Genomic DNA, 21251 nt, shown 5'->3' with positions numbered 1-21251 from the left:
CTCAACGCGTAGCGTGCCTTTGAGGCCACTTTTGGGGAACTTCCCGGCATCCAAATGAGGCACAAGTGGACTTGTTGGAAAGGTCTGGATGTCTACTCTCCATCCCAAGTGGAATCTCTCAATTTGGTGCCCATTTTCCCCTCCAAAAATGCAATCTCCCAAGACTGTTTCCTGTGTGTCCAAAAAGTGGCAGAAGGTCATTTTTTGCTTGTTTTTTGACCTTTTGTGGGCCCAAACCTCAATGAAATGTCTTGGCAGTGGCTGAGAAAGTGTAATTTGTCATGAAAAATCCAAAAATGTAGAGTTTTTGTGAAATGGACCTCCCCATCTTCAGGGTAGCGCGCGGCGCGCTACGCGTTGAGGGCAAAAACCTGTTTTTAGCAAAAAAAAATTCAAAATTGACCAAAATTGCTCCAATTTTTCTGAATTTTGAGCTGGGGGTGTATCATTGAGCACCATTCTCCTTCAAGGAGGCTTCAGCCAAAATCTGAAGTGGATCGGGCCTTTTCCTCCGTTTTAGTGCCTTGGCCAATCATCCTTTGAGTACCTTCATTTTCGCTTTGCACACATGCATGCGAGCCCAATAATGATTCTTCATGTGGCGGAGCATATCTTTGTCCCTGTTTGCCTTGGCTAGCAACTTCTCTAAATGAGTGTTCACCCGAATGAGCATAGACCCTTGCTCAATAGGTGTCAAATCACCGGGTCTCTTGCGAGCCAAGTTCCGGTCTTCTCGGATCCTCCGCAACTCATCAAGAGTGTGTTCATCCTCTAATTGTTTGTTGCGCTGCTCTAAGTATTTGATTGTCCAATTTTCCATTTCCAACTTCTGTTGCAATAAGTGATTTTCAGCCTTTTGTTGCTGAATGATCTCCTTTAGCTCCGAGCTAGGAGAACTGATGTCAAAGTCAATAATGTCTATGTCTGGATCACCTGATGGTCCCTCATCAATCATGGGCTGCTTGCCTCTCTCCTGTACCTGTGCTGTTGTCAAAAGCGAGGCCCCTTCCACCTGATGTGGAGATAACACTCGCTGTGCTGACGAAGAAGGCGAGACCCCTTCCACCTGGTGTGGAGATAATACTCGCCGTGCAGATGCAAATAAGGCCCTGTGGCCTCTCTGATATGTAACACATGCTAGAGTGCTGACATGCTCGGGCTCTGGAATGTGAAACTGATGTGAAGGCCCTCCCTCATCATGGACAATCTCAGGGGGTGGCTGTGGCACCATGAAGAAGTCGTGAGAGATGAAATCCTCCCAATGCATCACTATGATCTCGATTAATGCATAATGATATATACTCTTGTGTTGCTGTGCGGGGTTCTTCCTTTGTACTAAGGGCACCATCCTCTCTATATTTCGGCACATGAAAAATGGAATGTTCATCATTCGTACCCGGGTGAAATGCATCAACAAAAGGATATGGTAAGAATATAAACGTGAAAATCTGCCCTCACAAGTGAAATAGCGCATAATGAGCCTCATCAAGGGTGCATACTCATCCCTTAGGAATCTGAAGGGAAAAATAGCAGTTAGGTGTCTCATACACCCGGGTTTGATATATGGTTGATAATGAAATCTGTCTAGCTGCTAGCGCTTGTTCCACTCCTCCCCAACATTTGGTATCCCGGTGGCTTGAGCAACAATTTCGGGTGATAGGGTGAAGTCCACTCCTGCAAGGTTCACATGACCATTGTGTAAATGTAGGACAAACAAGCGGACTAGTTCTCTGTGATGTTGAATTTGTGAGATCCACTCACAATATCCAAAGCATGATTGATACTGAAAACATGTCATTGCAAGTGGACAAGCTTGCAAATGAGCCAAAGAAGTGGGCTCCTCCCTGACATGCCGACCACCTTTACCACCCTTGTGATGCCTCCTTGGCACTTCTACCTCCGGTGTTGAATCACTGTCATAACTCTGCTCATAATCTGATTCGGTTTCTGACATGGTTTTGAAGGCAAGATGGCTGAAATGTATTGCTGACTTTGCACCCAATTAACTGCTGTTTGACTTTTTCAAATGCTGTCACCAAGGGGACATAAATACAAGGGGATTGTTAGGGATAGGGGAACATGAGGGAATTAGGGACAATAAACAAAAATAAGGAATTTAGGGAAGGCAACATGGGAAATCATAATATTGTGGGACTTTAAGGTGAAGTAGGGTTTGGGAATTTAGTAGGTTTTAGGGATTTTAGAGAGGAAGATTATAAAATTTTATGGGAAAATTTAAAGGAGAATGTTGGTGAAAATGAGGGAAAAGAGGGATCAAAAATAGGCAACCTTGGACAGCAAAATACTTTGAAACCCTAGCACCACTAAGTCTTTAAATCTTCCACAGCAATGTAGGGTTTTAACTTCTCATTTTCATGGCATTTTAACATATTAATTTCTCATTTATCTTGCAAAACCAAAACTAGCCATGGAGGAGAGGCCTACCTGAAATTTGCTTGAGAGAAAAGAGGATTTGGTAGCTTGCTGGCAGTTTATTGGGCGAAAAACCCAACGTGTAGCGCGCCTTGCCCAACGCGTAGCACCCCTCTGGTGCGTAGCGCCTGAACAAAATTACACTGAGAAAATCGCGCTGATGCGTAGCGCGCCCCTGACGCGTAGCGCGCCCACCCTGATGCGTAGCGTGCCCCTGAAACTGCCCAATTTGCTCAATGACTCTTGAAATCGCCTTTGCAAGGATTCACTTGGCTTGTGAGAGGCAAATGAGTTGCTAATGAAGAGTGATGTGCTTTTATAGGCTCCCTTTAGATTTTTATTTGCCCAAAACCCACTTTATAATGTTTGAGTGTTGACACTTTTTGAATTAATTGGCTCTGACTTCTGGTTTCCTTTTTAAAAAAAAAATTGGTTGAAATGATGATTTCTTCTGAAAATTTTTGCAGGGATGGCTTCTAAGATGCTTTGGCAAAGGAGACCAAGGCTGCGCTTCAACATTTGGAGAATTTGAAATTTTGACAATTTTTACAAAAACGAGATAATGACCTTTGTTTTTCAAAAACAGAGTTTTGAAAACAAGGTGATAATTTAACTGTACAATAGTGAGAATTATTGAAATGATGTTTTATGAAGGATATCCCTCTGGCATGTTGGTCCTTTATGACCTCTCAAGACAAAAATTGACTCAACCCTAGACCTAAGACCTTGAAATTTAAAACAAGATGAATGACCCTTTGAAGATTTTATTTACTTAAGCAAACCTGAACCAGCAGTGCCAAAAAGGAGGGGAATAAAAGACACAAACTCCTCTACTAGAGTTATGGCATGCCTAATGGAATGCAACATGATCACACTAATGGGACACCTAATCATGGAATGCAAAGAGCTTTGATCTCTGGTGGAGGGCTACTAGACCGACTCTAACATTGGTGTTGGCATTATGTTTTCTGGTATGACTGTATGTTTCAGATGTTGTACTTGATGGCAACTCCAGTGGTAAGGCTCTCAGTTTGTTGAAAATTAAGAAGGACGCAGGTAATCGGTTCAGAAAGTGCGTCCCCGCAGGTATACCATGCAGAACCCACGTCCAGGGACGCCGGCCAGCCGTTCAGGGGGTGCGTCTACCCAGTGCACACATTTCAAGGCAGAGAAAAGCACGTGGGGGTTTCTTGTGTGGTATCTAGCCGACGGTTTTGTGGTTCTATGGTGTCGGCTCGTGGTATTGTTCCATGTTTTGGGGAGGAGCTTGCCTATATAAAGCAAAGGAGTTCATTTGGATTGAGCAATGGTCTTGGGTTGAATATCTTATTTGGTGAGATCTAGTCCAGATCTAAGAGGGCGAATCTTCTAATGGACTGTGATCTCTATGGCGCACGATCAGATCTGTAGATCTGACTGATTGGGTTTGTCCTAAAGCCTTCATATCATTTATATCTGAAGGGTCGCAGGTTCAGTGAAGAGAAAGTGCGCCGGGACGCAGGTACTGTAAAGAGCAAGTGCGCCGAGACGCAACACAATAGAGAGAGACCTGCGTGGGGACGCAGGGCGATCAAGGTTCAGGTGCGTCTCTGAAGCAGAAGGACGCGGCGCGATAGCGTTTTCAGGTGCGTCTCTGTAGAGAAAGACGCGGCGCGATAATATCTTTGGGTGCGTCCCTGAAGCAACAGAACGCAGAGCAGTCAAAGGAACAGTGCGTGGGCACGCAGCAGAGCAGAAGGATATCTGCGTGTGGACGCAGAGTAGCAGAAGGTTAACGGCGTCTGGTCGCAGGCCACAGAAAGAAAAACTGCGTCTTTGTTTTAAGATGTTCTGTTGATTGAATTTCTGTGTTGATAAGGTGTTCTGGGTTGGTTCTGTTATTTCTGATCTGATATCTGTAGTGGTCTATATCTGTTATGTACTTGTTGATCATCTGATGCTTTATGAAAAGAAGTAGGGGGTTGTAGCTCCCTTCCAGGAGTAGACTGGAAAACGAGAAAGAGAGAGAGTTGTAGCTCTCTGCAGGTTGCAGCCTGCGTACTGGTAAAGGACTGCACCAGTACAAAATCATTGTAAAAGAAGTTTCTAAATTGAAAGAAGATAGAGACATATTGCAGCAGGTGGTTTTCACCCACATTGGGTTTCCACCTTACATCTTGTGTTCTTTGGTGTGACTATCTGTTTTTTTCATGCTCATTATTTTATGGTACTGACATGCAAAAATAATTCAAAGATCAAATAAGGAAGATTTATTAATTTGCTTGATAATACTGATTCACCCCCCCTCTCAGTATTATTTCCAACAATTGGTATCAGAGCAGGTCCTTCAGAGAAGCTTGATCGCTTGAAGGTAGATCGTTCATCATGAGCAACTACGAGAGAGAAGCATCAATCAGGCCACCGATTTTTGATGGGACAAACTTCAATTATTGGAAGGTAAGAGTTACTGCATATCTTCAATCTCTTGGTACAGAAGTTTGGGACATTGTAGAAACAGGCTATGCTTTTCCTTCAGCTACTCCTACAGATCCAGCTGAGAAAAAGAAGTATGAAACAAATGCAAAAGCAGTCAGTACTCTATTAGGAAGTATATCCCAAACAGAATTCATGAAGGTAATGCACTTCAAATCAGCAAAAGAGATATGGGACAAAATGATCACGAGCTATGAAGGAGATGAACAGGTAAAACAAGCTAAACTTCAAACTCTCAGGATTCAATATGAGACTCTCAAGATGTATAATGATGAAAGTGTGGCTAATTATTTTCTTCGGGTAGATGAGATTGTTAATTGTATGAAAAATTTGGGTGAAGAAATAAAAGAGGCTATAGTAGTTCAAAAGATTCTAAGATCATTATCCCCCAAGTTTGAATCTAAAGTATCTGCAATAGAAGAAAAGGAAAATCTCCGTGTTCTCACTATGTCTCAGCTACATGGAATTCTAACTGCTTATGAAATGAGAAAGGGAGGTCCATCAGACAGAAGGGAAGCTGCTTTTAAGGCATCAGGCAAAGAAGATTACTATGAAGCAAGCCATGTTCCAGAAGAAGAGGAAGAAGAATCAAATTTTGTCAGAAATCTTCAAAGGGGTTCTGGAAGGTTCAGAGGTAAGCTACCTTTCAAATGCTTTGCTTGTGGAAGAGTAGGTCATTATGCTGCAAAATGTCCTTATAAGGATAAAGGAAAGGAACCTGCTAGATGGAACAAGAAACAAAGTGCAAATAAGAAAAGCTACTACACCCATGAAGATAGTGATGGCTTATCAAACAGTGATGAAGATGAACAAGGTAATAAATATAAGCTGTTAATGGCATTTGAAGATGATGATTATGAGGATGCTGTAGATGTGGATAATCTCTATGATGAAATTACTAGACTCAAGAGATGTATAGAAGAAAAGAATGTGATCATTGATACTCTACAATTTCAAATTGATGAAAAGGAAAAACATCTTGAAAAACTAGAAGGTGAAATTGTTGGATGAGATTATCAATGTGCAGCGGTCTCCTCTAAACAAGACAGGTTTGGGCTATAATGGAGAAACCTCTCAAGCATCCACCTCAAAAAGTTATCTTGATGCAGCAAGAAGAAATGAGCAAAAGAACAATGAAGATAATCAGGTAAAGCAGGGACGAATTACAAACAGAAACTATCAGGGGCAATCCATCTTAAGGGTGAACAAAAGCTACAACCAGCCACAGGTAAAATCTTCTCAGTTTGGTTCAAGAATAGATGAAAATAGAAATTACAATCAGTTGGCTGGTAGATTCAATAACCGCAGAAGCTTCTTCAATGGACAATGCTTTTCTTGCCATAACTTTGGTCACAAAGCAGCTCAATGTGTTGCATATAAAACAATCATGACTAGGGAAGCTCAAAAACAAAGAAGTATGATTACAAAAAGGACCTATAACAACTTTTCGGCTCTTGAAAATGAAGTTGAATGTTCTATTTGCAATAATTTTGGTCATGAAGACTCTGAATGCAGGAGCAGGTTTCAGGAGAAAAAGGAACAAGAGGGAAAAAGGAACAAGCCACAAGCACCAAAACATGGAGAATAAAGGAACCTCAAACAGAAAGATGTGGGATAGCATTTTATGCAGAAGGACAGGAAAATCTATGGTACATTGACAGTGGATGTTCGAAACATATGACAGGTGATAAAGAAAAACTTGAATCTTATTCTACTTTAGAAAAGGGAAAGAAAGTTTCTTTTGGAAATGATACTCCTGCAACTATAAAAGGAAAAGGTATTGCTCCTTTAAAAGAAAAGGTCAAGGCTGGAAATGTTTTGTATGTTGATGGATTGAAGCATAATCTACTAAGTGTCAGCCAGATGTGTGATCAAAGAACCGAGGTTATTTTCAGATCGAATGGATGTCTTGTTCGTGATCTTGATACAGGTAAAACAGTACTCAAAGGCAAAAGAACTCCAAATAATCTGTACATATTTGAAGAAGGACAACAACAATGCTATCTAAGCAAGGATGAAGAGCACTGGTTATGGCATCGAAGGTTGGGACATCTAAGCTTCTCACAAATAAGGAAAGCATGCAAATATCAGGCAGTTCGCGATCTTCCAGATATCAAAATTCCTGACAACACCATATGCAGATCATGTCAGTTTGGAAAACAAACCAGGACTAACTTTCCAGAGAAAGAAGGATCAGCTAGCATGCCTCTTGAGCTAGTACATACAGATACATGTGGTCCATTCAGGAAAAGAACACCTAGAGGAGAGGAATACTTGATATTATTTATTGACGATTTCTCCAGGTTTGTCTGGTTAGGACTTATGAAGCACAAAGATGAAGCATTCGAAAAATTCAAGTCCTTCAAAGCCTTGGTTGAAAATGAATCAGGTCACAAAATTAAGTGCCTCAGATCCGACAGAGGTGGGGAATTTACTTCAAATGAATTTTTCGATTTCTGTGATGAACATGGGATAAGGAGAGAATTCTCTACAGCTAGAACTCCTCAGCAAAATGGAGTTGTTGAAAGAATGAACAGAACAATCCAACAAATGGCTCGTGCTATGCTTGATGAATCAGGAACTCCCGCAACTTTCTGGGGTGAAGCTGCACATGCTGCGGTTATTATTCTCAACAAGACAAATGTCCGGGTGAACAACACTCAAACTCCTCATGAGCTCTGGAGTGGTAAAACTCCTTCGGTAAAGCACTTCAAAATCTTTGGGAGCAAATGCTATATCAAGAATACTGATGAGCAGCTTGGCAAACTTGAACCTAGAGCAGATGAAGGCATTCTTCTTGGCTATTCTCCACATAGCAAAGCATACAAATGCTACAATAAAAGACTTGGCAGAATTGTTGACAGCATTGATGTAGTGGTTGATGAGAAGGGATATATTCCTAGGCAAGTACATCATGAAGATATAGAAGAAGATGAAGGCTACCCTCAAAGACAGAATGATGAAGAAGAAGAACCCCAAGGAGAACCTCAAGAAGAACCAGAGGAGCAGACAAGAATAGAAGAGAAAACTCCATCCAGATATGTTCAGAAGAATCATCCAGAATCTCAGATTGTGGGGCAGAAAGAAGCAGGTGTACAAACAAGAAGAACAGTTGCAGAAGCCTCAAGCTATTTGGCATTACTCTCCTCTACTGAACCACAAAATGTGAAAGAAGCATGCAAAGATGAATGTTGGGTGAAAGCAATGGATGAAGAACTTGAGCAAATCGAAAAGAACAACACTTGGGAGCTGGTTCCTAGACCAAAGGATAAGAATGTTATCGGAACAAAATGGGTCTTCAAAAATAAATTGAATGAAAATGGAGAAGTAATTAGAAACAAAGCCAGACTTGTTTGTAAAGGGTATGCGCAGCAAGAAGGAATAGACTTTGAAGAAACTTTTGCTCCTGTTGCAAGACTTGAGGCCATCCGAATGTTCCTTGCTCTCTCAAGTTTTCAAAACTTCAAAGTATTTCAAATGGACGTGAAATCAGCCTTTCTGAATGGAGACTTGGAAGAAGAAGTGTACATTGAACAGCCAGATGGGTTCATTCTTGGAAATGATCCAAATCTTGTATGCCGATTGAAAAAGGCTCTCTATGGTCTCAAACAAGCTCCAAGGGCTTGGTACTACCGGTTGGACAAATATCTTCATCAACAAGGTTTCTCAAAAGGTTCAGCAGATAGCAATCTGTATATAAAAGTTGAAAATGACAAATTGCTAATACTTGTTGTGTATGTAGATGACATTATTTTTGGCAGCAATGAAGAAGCTATGAGTCAAAGCTTTGCCTCGGTCATGCAGAAAGAATTTGAAATGTCCTTGCTAGGAGAACTGACATATTTCCTTGGTTTGCAAATCCAACAAAAGGAAGGAGGAATCTTTTTATCTCAAACCAAGTATCTCAAGCAGATTTTGAAGAAATATGGCATGGAAGATGCAAAACCAGTATGTACACCCATGGTCACAGGATGTAGTCTCAGTGCAAATGATGAATCTGCAGCAGTACATCAACCAACCTACAGATCTATGATTGGAAGTTTACTATATTTGACAGGTACCCGACCGGACATCATGCATGCAGTTGGAATAGTTGGAAGATTTCAGGCAAATCCGAAGGAGACTCATCTTCAGGCAGTAAAGAGAATTTTCAAATATCTTCAAGGGACTCAAAATTATGGCTTATGGTATCCTAGAGATACAGATCTTACTCTTCATGCTTATACAGATGCAGATTGGGCCGGAAGCGTGGATGACAGGAAAAGCACAAGTGGTGGTGCGTTCTTTATGGGTTCCAGACTGGTATCTTGGTTCAGCAAGAAACAGAGTTCGATTGCCTTGTCTACAGCTGAAGCGGAATATGTTGCTGCTGCATCTTGTTGCACTCAACTCCTTTGGATGATGCAGACTTTGCAGGATTTTCAAATCACTTGTACACCACCTATCCCCATCTTATGTGATAACACAAGTGCAATCAGCATCTCAAAGAATCCGGTTATGCATTCAAAAACCAAGCACATACCAATCAAGTACCATTTTCTCCGGGAACAAGTGCTTGAACAGAAAGTCAAGTTGGAATATGTTCCTTCCAAGGAACAAGTTGTTGATATTCTTACCAAACCATTGCCCAGGGACACGTTTGAATACCTCAGGCAAAAGCTGGGGGTTGTTGATGCATCATCTTGTTGAACCTCTTCTTATTGGTGGTACAGGCTCAGGGGGAGCACATAATGCATTGTTGGCATTATGGAGAAGGAGATCTTGGAAATAGCTGCAATATGTCTCTATCTCTTTCATGGTGGTGCGTTGCTGCAGATCTGGTTCATATTCAGGGGGAACATGAGCTTAGGGGGAGCATACCCTTTGCCCTTGATGTCAAAGGGGGAGAATGAAGCTGAAGTTTGTGAGGTTGCCATCAAGTCCAAAGCGGGAGATTGTTGGCATTATGTTTTCTGGTATGACTGTATGTTACAGATGTTGTACTTGATGGCAACTCCAGTGGTAAGGCTCTCAGTTTGTTGAAAATTAAGAAGGACGCAGGTAATCGGTTCAGAAAGTGCGTCCCCGCAGGTATACCATGCAGAACCCGCGTCCAGGGACGCCGGCCAGCCGTTCAGGGGGTGCGTCTACCCAATGCACACATTTCAAGGCAGAGAAAAGCACGTGGGGGTTTCTTGTGTGGTATCTAGCCGACGGTTTTGTGGTTCTATGGTGTCGGCTCGTGGTATTGTTCCATGTTTTGGGGAGGAGCTTGCCTATATAAAGCAAAGGAGTTCATTTGGATTGAGCAATGGTCTTGGGTTGAATATCTTATTTGGTGAGATCTAGTCCAGATCTAAGAGGGCGAATCTTCTAATGGACTGTGATCTCTATGGCGCATGATCAGATCTGTAGATCTGACTGATTGGGTTTGTCCTAAAGCCTTCATATCATTTATATCTGAAGGGTCGCAGGTTCAGTGAAGAGAAAGTGCGCCGGGACGCAAGTACTGTAAAGAGCAAGTGCGCCGAGATACAGCACAGTAGAGAGAGACCTGCGTGGGGACGCAGGGCGATCAAGGTTCAGGTGCGTCTCTGAAGCAGAAGGACGCGGCGCGATAGCGTTTTCAGGTGCGTCTCTGTAGAGAAAGACGCGGTGCGATAATATCTTTGGGTGCGTCCCTGAAGCAACAGAACGCAGAGCAGTCAAAGGAACAGTGCGTGGGCACGCAGCAGAGCAGAAGGATATCTGCGTGTGGACGCAGAGTAGCAGAAGGTTAACGGCGTCTGGTCGCAGGCCACAGAAAGAAAAACTGCGTCTTTGTTTTAAGATGTTCTGTTGATTGAATTTCTCTATTGATAAGGTGTTCTGGGTTGGTTCTGATATTGCTGATCTGATATCTGTAGTGGTCTATATCTGTTATGTACTTGTTGATCATCTGATGCTTTATGAAAAGAAGTAGGGGGTTGTAGCTCCCTTCCAGGAGTAGACTGGAAAACGAGAAAGAGAGAGAGTTGTAGCTCTCTGCAGGTTGCAGCCTGCGTACTGGTAAAGGACTGCACCAGTACAAAATCATTGTAAAAGAAGTTTCTAAATTGAAAGAAGATAGAGACATATTGCAGCAGGTGGTTTTCACCCACATTGGGTTTCCACCTTACATCTTGTGTTCTTTGGTGTGACTATCTGTTTTTTTCATGCTCATTATTTTATGGTACTGACATGCAAAAATAATTCAAAGATCAAATAAGGAAGATTTATTAATTTGCTTGATAATACTGATTCACCCCCCCTCTCAGTATTATTTCCAACAATTGGCTCCAATGGGGATGGTAGCTCCTTGGAGATGCCAAGAACCTCAGACCTCTGGGAGAGCAGATCAGTGCGTTGAACCATTGGGCGATGGAGTCATTATTTACTCATTTGACACAAACTTTGACAGTTTTGGTGACTGCAAATTTGACTGAAAATTGGACACAACTTTGACCCAAACTAACTCAATTTTGGACAGAAAATGAACTGATAAAACCAACTTGACAAACCTCAAACCAACCAATCTTCATCTTCATAATTATAGCCTTCACCTCGTGCCCCAGACTGAGGATGAAAGATCAGTACACACATGCGATAAAACAGAAGTAAAACGGTATATACAATGATGATGACAAGAGCAGAAAATGCTCAGACATGGTACCTTTTTAGCAGCCGACCATTGACCGACCCTCCGGGATAATCATCTCCGTTCATTTCCTTGAGAAGAAAAGCATTTTGGCCACGATATGCTGCGATCTTGTAGGGACCCTTCCATAAATTGTCAAATTTGCCATGCTTCCCTTTGTCTTCATTTCGAGCATCCCACCTCAAAACCACATCATCTATTTGGAAGTCATCTAGTTTTGCTTTCCTGTCATAAATCTTCTTTATGCGCTCTTGCAACTTGAGAGTATTGTGAAGAACTTCCTCCCGTGTCTGCTGTAAATGAATCATTTGATTAATCCGCCTCTGCATGGGATCTTCCTCACTACCAGCTTCTTGAAGCAATTTGACCACCGGAAGAGCAAGCGAAGTAGGAAACACCGCGTCTGTCCCGTACACCAACTCAAAAGGAGACATGCCAATTGACTTTTTCTGACTTACCCTATCAGCCCACAGTGCATTCACTAACTTTTTGTGCCAACTCTTCTTATTGATTTCCAGCAACTTTTTAATGATATTTACCAAGCACTTATTTGAAGATTCTGCCAACCCATTTCCTTGTGGATGGTAGGCGGTAGAATGCCCCAAGCTGATATTGTATTTGTAGCAAAAGTCAACCATTCTCTTTGATTTGAATGCTGCTGCATTATCTATGATTAACTTACGAGGACAGCCAAAACGTGACAATATATTATTTTCAAGGAAAGAAATAATTACCGTATCTGTGGCCTGCCGGGTGGGAATGACTTCAATCCATTTTGTGAAGTAATCTGTAGCTATCAATATCCATCTATGTTGTCCTGACGATGGCGGATGAATTTCGTCGATAAAATCCAAGCCCCACTGCTGAAATGGTGCGCTGACCTCAATTGGTTTGAGAGGCAATGGCTGTAATTTCTGTTTCCCTTGAAAAATTTGGCACTCGTGACAATTCTTAACAGCTTTATATACATCTGAAAACAATGAAGGCCAATGAAAACCTGCACTTAGGATCTTATTTGCTGTAGTCTTCCAAAACAAATGGCCCCCGCAGTCACCTTTATGAAAATCTTCCACAATTGTTTTGGCTTCCTCCTCGACCAAACAATTCAACAATATTCCACCGGGGTCTTTCCAATATAGTGCAGATTTGAGGATGCAAAACTTGGCTGCTTTCAACTTCAATGTCCTACTTTTATTTCGAGGCATCCCGGGAGGTGAAGACAAATTTTGAAGTATGTATATAATATCAGCATACCAAGGAGAAGAAACAAAGATGTCAGATACCTGTTGTGCTGAATTCTCCTCATCTTCATCAGACATGGCAGCTATCAAATTTATATCTAGGACATGTAAATTTGTTTCAGCCATTAATTTAGCGAGACCTTGACCTTTGATCAGCTTTGTTGGTTTAATCTCCACGTCATACTCTAACAACGCAACGATCCACTTACCCCGCCTTCCTTCTGGTTCTGCCTATACCAAAACATCCTTTACTGTCGCGTTAGGAACATATGCTATAATGTGGGAATGCAATATATACACACGGAAATCCTTCAAGGCCTTCACAAGTGCAAGTGCATGTTTTTAAATGATGTTATACTTTAATGCTCCGTCCCTTATAATACGGCTGAAGAAAGCAATAGGCTTCTCAACTCCATCTCTTTTTTGCATTAGTACAGCTGCCAATGTGTGCTCAGAAGCAAATGAAAACAAAATAAAGTCTTGTGTGTAATCCAGACTAATTAGAGTAGGGGCTGAAGATAGAACCAACTTTACCAAATTGAAAGATTTTACCGCCTCTTCTGTCCATTTTAATTGACTGTCCTTTTTCAGCATGTTTGTGATTTCTCTAAGATGCTCAGCAAGATTTGGAATGAAGCGACGCAGAAAATTCAATTTCCCGTTAAAGGACTGTATTCCTTTTTTGTTCTGAGGCTGCTCAATTTGCTGAATATCTTCAACACGTGCAGGATCTATACAGATGCCGTCTTTGGAAATGATGTGACCCAAGAGCTTGCCTTCACTCATGGCGAAAAGACTCTTCTTTGGATTCAGCGAAATACTATATTTTGTGCACTTTTGAAAAACAATTTTCAAGTGATATAAATGTTCTTCATCAGATTTCGAAAATATAGTCAAGTCATCAAGGTAAACAACCAAAAAAACATCTTTCTCGTTGGCGAAAGCCATATCCATCGCACGCTGAAAAGTGGCACTTGCATTTTTCAAACCAAACGACATCTTTGCATAATGAAAAGTTCCCCATGGAGTGGTGAATGCAGTTTTGTCACGATCATCCTCATGCACCAAAATCTGATTGTACCCGGAATAGCCATCGAGTAGCGACATCCTTGAGGCTCCAACTACTCGCTGCAATATATGATCCATCTTGGGCAGCGGATAATTGTCTTTTAAAGACACCTTATTCAAATTTCTGATGTCAATGCATAAATGGATCTCACCGGTCTTATTTCTTACGGGCACCAAATTTGATATCCAATCAGAAAATCTGATAGGCACTATGATCCCAGACTTGTACAAATTGTTCACTTCTTTTTCTATTAATGGCAGCAATTTAGGATTGATTCTTCTCAACTTTTGACGGAAAGGTTTCTGATTTGGCTTTATAGGAATAGTATGCTGAATGATATTGGTGTCATATGTTTTCAGATCTGAGTAATCCCATGCAAAAACATTAGAAAATGAAGATAACAATCTGATATACTCTTCCTTTTGCCTTTGGTGACAATGACTTAGATAGCTTTACCATCTTAGGATTTTCAGCTGTCCCAATATTTACCTCTTCAACACCTTTTTCAGTCGGTCTTAATGTCGGTTTGCGGGCCACATCATCTTGATCAAACAGCTCCTCTAAAGGAATCAATCCCTTAGGAATAAAATTATCCTTAAGTTGCAGCACATCCATTTGATTTACTTCATCTGATTCTGTATCTATGGAGATATCTTTAAACTCACCTTCAATTTGCAGAGAATCTTTGATTTCTTCATCATCCTGAAAGACTTGCCAACATCTTTGATTATCCGGAACTGTGCGGCGGTGTTTCACATAAATCTCAAATTTGTTGCTGGAATTCATTGGAATTTTTAAGTTACTTGCCGCCTTGGCCAGCGCGTCCGCAACACCATTTTGTATGCGGGGCACACATGTCAAAGTATGCTCAGAAAATAATTTCAAAATATCTAGGACAGCATTTCGATATGCCCTCATACGAAGATGCTTGGCCTGAAACTCTCCTTTAACTTGCTTTATCACCAACTCAGAATCACCATAGACTGCAATCTTCTTTGCTTTCAGCTTGCGAAGAATTTTAAGGCCAGCAATGAGAGCCTCATATTCTGCTTCATTATTTGAACAATCGAATGCTAGTTTATAAGAACACACTCTCACCTTGCTTGGGACTTTGTCTCGGGTAGAAAAGGGACTTCGAATCCACACACCAATACCAGCACCATCGCTGCCCACAGCGCCATCAAAATCCATGGTCCAAAGACCATCTTCATCTTCTTCCAAGTGCTGAAACTGTGTTGCCTCTGTTTTTTCTGTTTGTTGCCCCTTAGCTTCAGTTGTTTGCTTCATGGAAGCTGGCTTTTCTTCTCTTTCCTTTTGCAGAACTTCTCTAAAATTTTTAGTAATCTCTGGTATATCCTCTGCCTAAACTAACTGACTATCTATCTCATTAAAATTATCAGCAAACAAAACAAACGACTCCAGATCTGTATGTACATAATTTACAGGATGATTTATTGGATTTTCTTTGCTAGTTATCATGTATTTCATCTTTTACTCCCGATATAACTTTCTCATTTGACCGAAGACTGGAATTGTAGCATAAGAAAAATCTAGCTGAAGTGTACCTTTCAACTTAGCTCCCCAAGATCTTGAAAGCAACATACCAAAACACGGAGGAATATCCGCCACAACCACATCCATCAAGACATTCTTAGATGGAATTTGATCTAGGCTTACCACCAAGTCCTTGATCAATCCGATACACTTTACCCGGCTGGAATCAAATGAATGCAAATCATGATATTTTCTTGTTATGTCTAATCCCAGCTTTTCCATGATTGCTTTCGGCATCAAATTGTGCGAAGCACTCGAGTCAAACATAGCATTATGTAAAACATACTCATGCAACCTCAAACTGATATAGAAGGGAGGAACATCACTTTCAGGAGACTCACCATCTAAAGCAGGCCCACAAATTAATTCTGGCTGATCATCTTCTACATTCACTGTGTCAAGCATTGGATCAATATTCAGAATTTTGGAGATTTGACCTCGGTAGCTGTTGTTTTTCATGATTTCAGTCAATGGAATAGACACTTTCAACTTTGAAATTTCATTCTCCAAACTAAATGCTAAAACCTTTTCACCCTCTTTGGCCGGGACTTCTCTTCTTTCAAATTTATCCCTCATTGTGCTTGGTGGCTGATTCACCTTATCTGCTGAAGATGATTGACCTGCTGGGGAATCAATTGTCTCTTTTCCTTTTTTCTGTGGGGAAGCTGAATCTTTTTTTGCTGAAGTATCTTTCTTCTTCTGAATGGGATTTATGGGAACAACTCGATTTCTTAATTGTTTCTGCTGAGCGGACAAAGCATTGAGATATCCTCTTTGGTACTCCTCTGATTCTTCCTCAAGCGCTGCATCATTTGATAAGATATAATTCTCATCTTGATGGATGATGGAGTTTCTCACAAATTCTTCTTCTTCTGTAATATAGGTAGGCAGATCATCAGGAGTGAAAAAGTGATTTTCCTCCCCTATAGTATCACCTTCATCCTCGGATTCTTGGCTAACAAAATTCTGCTGAAGAGGAGGTTTTATTTGCTACTGAGCTGCTGACTCTTGTGCCCTTGTTTCACGCTGCCTAATTCTGTATTGTGGCTGCTGCGGACCTCGGAAATTAGGATTGTGAATCTACGGCACCGGCTTATCGAGATGGACCTTTTCGAGCATCCTTTCTACCTTTTCTACCTTGCGAAGGAGCTGATCTGATGTAGAAGCTTCTTCTTTGATTGTCACTCGTTTTTCGGCTTTCATTCTTTCTCTTTTATCATTCAAATTCGCTTCAACACTAACAGCGATTTTCTACATATCCTCCAAGGTAGGTGGATCTCTATCTCGCAATGAATAAGCCATCTCTGGATCAAAGCCATCCGAGAATTTGAGAAGAGCTGATTTTCTAGATGGTCTTAAGTCATCCGGAATAGCATTATAAACTGTGTTAAATCTGATAATATAATCTTGGACAGAATCACCATGATTACGTTTGAGATTGTTGTACTCGGCATTGATCTAAAGTGGATCCTTTCTAATTTCCCATCGGTCTAGAAACTGTCTCTGAAGTTCATCCAATGTGGGTATGCTTCTAGCTGTCAAACCTCTAAACCATTTTCTTACTTCTCCTCCAAATGTTTGCACAAACAAACGCATAGTTACATCTTCTTCATCTATCTCATATAAATCAAAAAAAAGTTGCCATTTTGTCTATATGCTGCTGAGCGGAAACACTTTGAGGAGTGCCATCAAACATGGGAATTTTTCTCTGATAATCAGCTGGCATATCATGCAGATTTTGAGGAAGAGCAAGAGGAGCAAACCGAGCAGCCATTGCTTTAGGTAGATTGGGTCTAGGAGTAGTAGGTGGAGTAGGTGTAGCTGTAGTATGAGGGGTATAGGGAGGTGTAGGCGGAGGAGAAGCGATATGGGATGAAGAGGGAGAATTGACTGTAGTTTCAGGATGTGTGACTATAGGGGAAATAGAAATAAAAGGAGGATTGGTCTGCTCATGCGGAACAGAAGCCGTGATAGTAGATCCGATATTGACAGATACAGTTTCGAGGAAATCAGCAAGATTAGTGACTTGGATATCTGTCTGAAGGTGTCTTAGGATGAAATTTTCAACCAATTTATTGTGTCTCTCGATTTCAAGGGCAGCAGCAAAATCAGGATTGAGGACTAGGGAATCAAGTGCACTTTCAGATTTCGTTTTGAACAGGGACAACTCGAAGCTCTCGTCAAAATTAATGTCCTCAAAATACTTAAAAACAGCTGGACATGAGTGAGATTTGAATATATGACTAGAATCTGAAGCCAACTTGGATATTCTCAAAACATCAAGGAACAAATAGCCAATCAGCCTATGAAAACTCTCAACTTATCATCAAAAGTTCAGAGTTTACAAATGTACTGGGGTAAAATGCAAATGAAGTGTTGTATTCACAAGCTCACGTAGATTGACTGAAGCAGCATTTATCTACTTCCGCTTATGCAAAGCAAAAGCATTTCGAAGGCTACCTGGCATATCTTCAAACTCCGTCTAAGACTTATGAAATAAACACATCAACCCGCAAACAAGTTGTTCTCCCCAGTATGGTCGCCAATATGTTAGCACTCGAATTTGCATCAGGCTGAGGAAGGCAGAATCCAAGGCAACATCAAACCACTTAGCCTCGTAGCTAGCCCTACGAGAATAGGAGAGGGCTCTCTCCGAGCCTATCTCGGCAAAGGTTTTCAAAGGGCTGAGATGACCAATAAAGAACACTGATTTTAGGCTAGTAAACTGATAGGGAAAGTTTGATTTCAAATTTTTAGGGTTTTGTTGGAAACCTGAGCACAACAATTTTGGGTGCGGGGATGAGACACAGTTTTTGCAGAGATCTTTTTGGGGCAAGGTAGGAGATTTTCTTGATGCCTTTGAAGGAAGTGAATGGATAAGTATGACTGGTGAGGAGCTAAGGAGAGCAAGAAACCATCAGGAGTTCTCCTTAAACAGATGAAAACATAGATATTAAGCAAACTTAAAGGCAGAGCATAGAAACCATGAATTCTACCTTAACACTTCATTTACTTAATTTGCAGAAGAGAAGAGTAGGAAAATGATACACATAATAAACTTACAAGTACATGAGAGAAACACACCATCAACACAAATCACCACAGGAATCCCAAATAGTGCTGCAAAACCCTGGTCTTTCCTTTGCCAAAATTGCAGAGATACAAAGAGTAATACAACCTAAGCTTATCCCTCAAGAGTCCAACCATGAAAATAACTAAGAAAGTACATAATATAGGCAAGCTAACACATTTCCTTGCCTCTAGGGGTCGATCTCATCATCCTAGGAGCTGTTTCAACCAATTCTAAACTGAGCACTACAATCTAGGCAATCAAAACAACTTGCCTCTATAAGTTAGGAAACCAATTCATTCATTAATTTTTTGCTATTTTATGAATGAATCTTCTAGAATAGGTAAAAAGTGTCATGTCATCATGAAAATACATTAGTTACATCAAAGAGGGTGAAAAATCCCATGAAAAGTCAAAACTAGTCAAAATCTGCGTTGTCCTGAGCTGTAGATGAAAAACTGGCAAATTTCCCTGATGCATAGCGCGCCATTTCTCAACGCATAGCGCACCTTTGAGCCCACTTTTGGGGCACTTCTCGGAATCCAAATGAGGCTCAAGTTGGCTTGTTGGAAAGGTATGGATGGCTACTCTCCAGCCCAAGTAGAATTTCTCAATTTGGTGCCCATTTGCCCCTCCAAAAATGCAATCTCCCAAGACTGCTTCCTGTGTGTCCAAAAAGTGGTAGAAGGTCATTTTTTGCTTGTTTTTTGACCTTTTGGGGGCCCAAACCTCAATGAAATGTCTTGGCAGTGGCTGAGCAAGTGTAATTTGTCATGAAAAATCCAAAAATGTAGAGTTTTTTGTGAAATGGACCTCCCCATCTTCAGGGTAGCGCGCAGCGCGCTACGCGTTGAGGGCAAAAACCTGTTTTTAGCAAAAAAAAAATCAAAATTGACCAAAATTGCTCCAAATTTTCTGAATTTTGAGCTGGGGGTGTATCATTGAGCACCATGCTCCTTCAAGGAGGCTTCAGCCAAAATCTGAAGTGGATCGGGCCTTTTCCTCCGTTTTAGTGCCTTGGCCAATCGTCCTTTGAGTACCTTCATTTTCGCTTTGCACACATGCATGCGAGCCCAATAATGATTCTTCATGTGGCGGAGCATATCTTTGTCCCTGTTTTCCTTGGCTAGCAACTTCTCTAAATGAGTGTTCACCCGAATGAGCATAGAACCTTGCTCAATATGTGTCAAATCACCGGGTCTCTTGCGAGCCAAGTTCCGGTCTTCTCGGATCCTTCGCAACTCATCAAGAGTGTGTTCATCCTCTAACTGTTTGTTGCGCTGCTCTAAGTAGTTGATTGTCCAATTTTCCATTTCCAACTTCTGCTGCAACAAGTGATTTTCAGCCTTTTGTTGCTGAATGATCTCCTTTAGCTCCGATCTAGGAGAACTGATGTCAAAGTCAATAATGTCTATGTCCGGATCACCTGATGGTCCCTCATCAATCATGGGCTGCTTGCCTCTCTCCTGTACCTATGCTATTGTCGAAAGTGAGGCCCCTTCCAGCTGATGTGGAGATAACACTCGCTGTGCTGATGAAGAAGGCGAGACCCCTTCCACCTGGTGTGGAGATAATACTCGCCGTGCAGATGCAAATAAGGCCCTGTGGCCTCTCTGATATGTAACACATGCTGGAGTGCTGACATGCTCGGGCTCTGGAATGTGAAACTGATGTGAAGGCCCTCCCTCATCATGGACAATCTCAGGGGGTGGCTGTGGCACCATGAAGAAGTCGCAAGAGATGAAATCCTCCCAAGCAATACCCTGCTGTGCCAACTGATACATCACTATGATCTCGATTAATGCATAATGATATATACTCTTGTGTTGTTGTGTGGGGTTCTTCCTTTGTACTAAGGGCACCATCCTCTCTATATTTCGGCACATGAAAAATTGAATGTTCATCATTCGTACCCGGGTGAAATGCATCAACAAACGGATATGGTATGAATATAAACGTGAAAATCAGCCCTCACAAGTGAAATAACGCATAATGAGCCTCATCAAGGGTGCATACTCATCCCTTAGGAATCTGAAGGGAAAAACAGCAGTTAGGTGTCTCATACACCCGGGTTTGATATATGGTTGATAATGAAATCTGTCTAGCTGCTGGCGCTTGTTCCACTCCTCCCCAACATTTGGTATCTCGGTGGCTTGAGCAACAATTTCGGGTGATAGGGTGAAGTCCACTCCTGCAAGGTTCACATGACCATTGTGTAAATGTAGGACAAACAAGCGGACTAGTTCTCTGTGATGTTGAATTTGTGAGATCCGCTCACAATATCCAAAGCATGATTGATACTGAAAACATGTCATTGCAAGTGGACAAGCTTGCAAATGAGCCAAAGAAGTGGGCTCATCCCTGACATGCCGACCACCTTTACCACCCTTGTGATGCCTCCTTGGCACTTCTACCTCCAGTGTTGAATCACTGTCATAACTCTGCTCATAATCTGATTCAGTTTCTGACATGGTTTTGAAGGCAAGATGGTTGAAATGTATTGCTGACTTTGCACCCAATTAACTACTGTTTGACTTTTTCAAATGTTGTCACCAAGGGGACATAAATACAAGGGGATTGTTAGGGATAGGGGAACATGAGGGAATTAGGGACAATAAACAAAAATAAGGAATTTAGGGAAGGCAACATGGGAAATCATAATATTGTGGGACTTTAAGGTGAAGTAGGGTTTGGGAATTTAGTAGGTTTTAGGGATTTTAGAGAGGAAGATTATAAAATTTTATGGGAAAATTTGAA

This window comes from Pinus tabuliformis, chromosome 1_2, assembly GCF_031772625.1.
Source record: "Pinus tabuliformis cultivar Carrire ecotype Pingquan chromosome 1_2, CPIR1, whole genome shotgun sequence".
NCBI lineage: Eukaryota > Viridiplantae > Streptophyta > Pinopsida > Pinales > Pinaceae > Pinus > Pinus tabuliformis.
The sequence above is the reverse complement of the archived record's forward strand: the minus strand, read 5'-3'. Positions refer to the sequence as shown.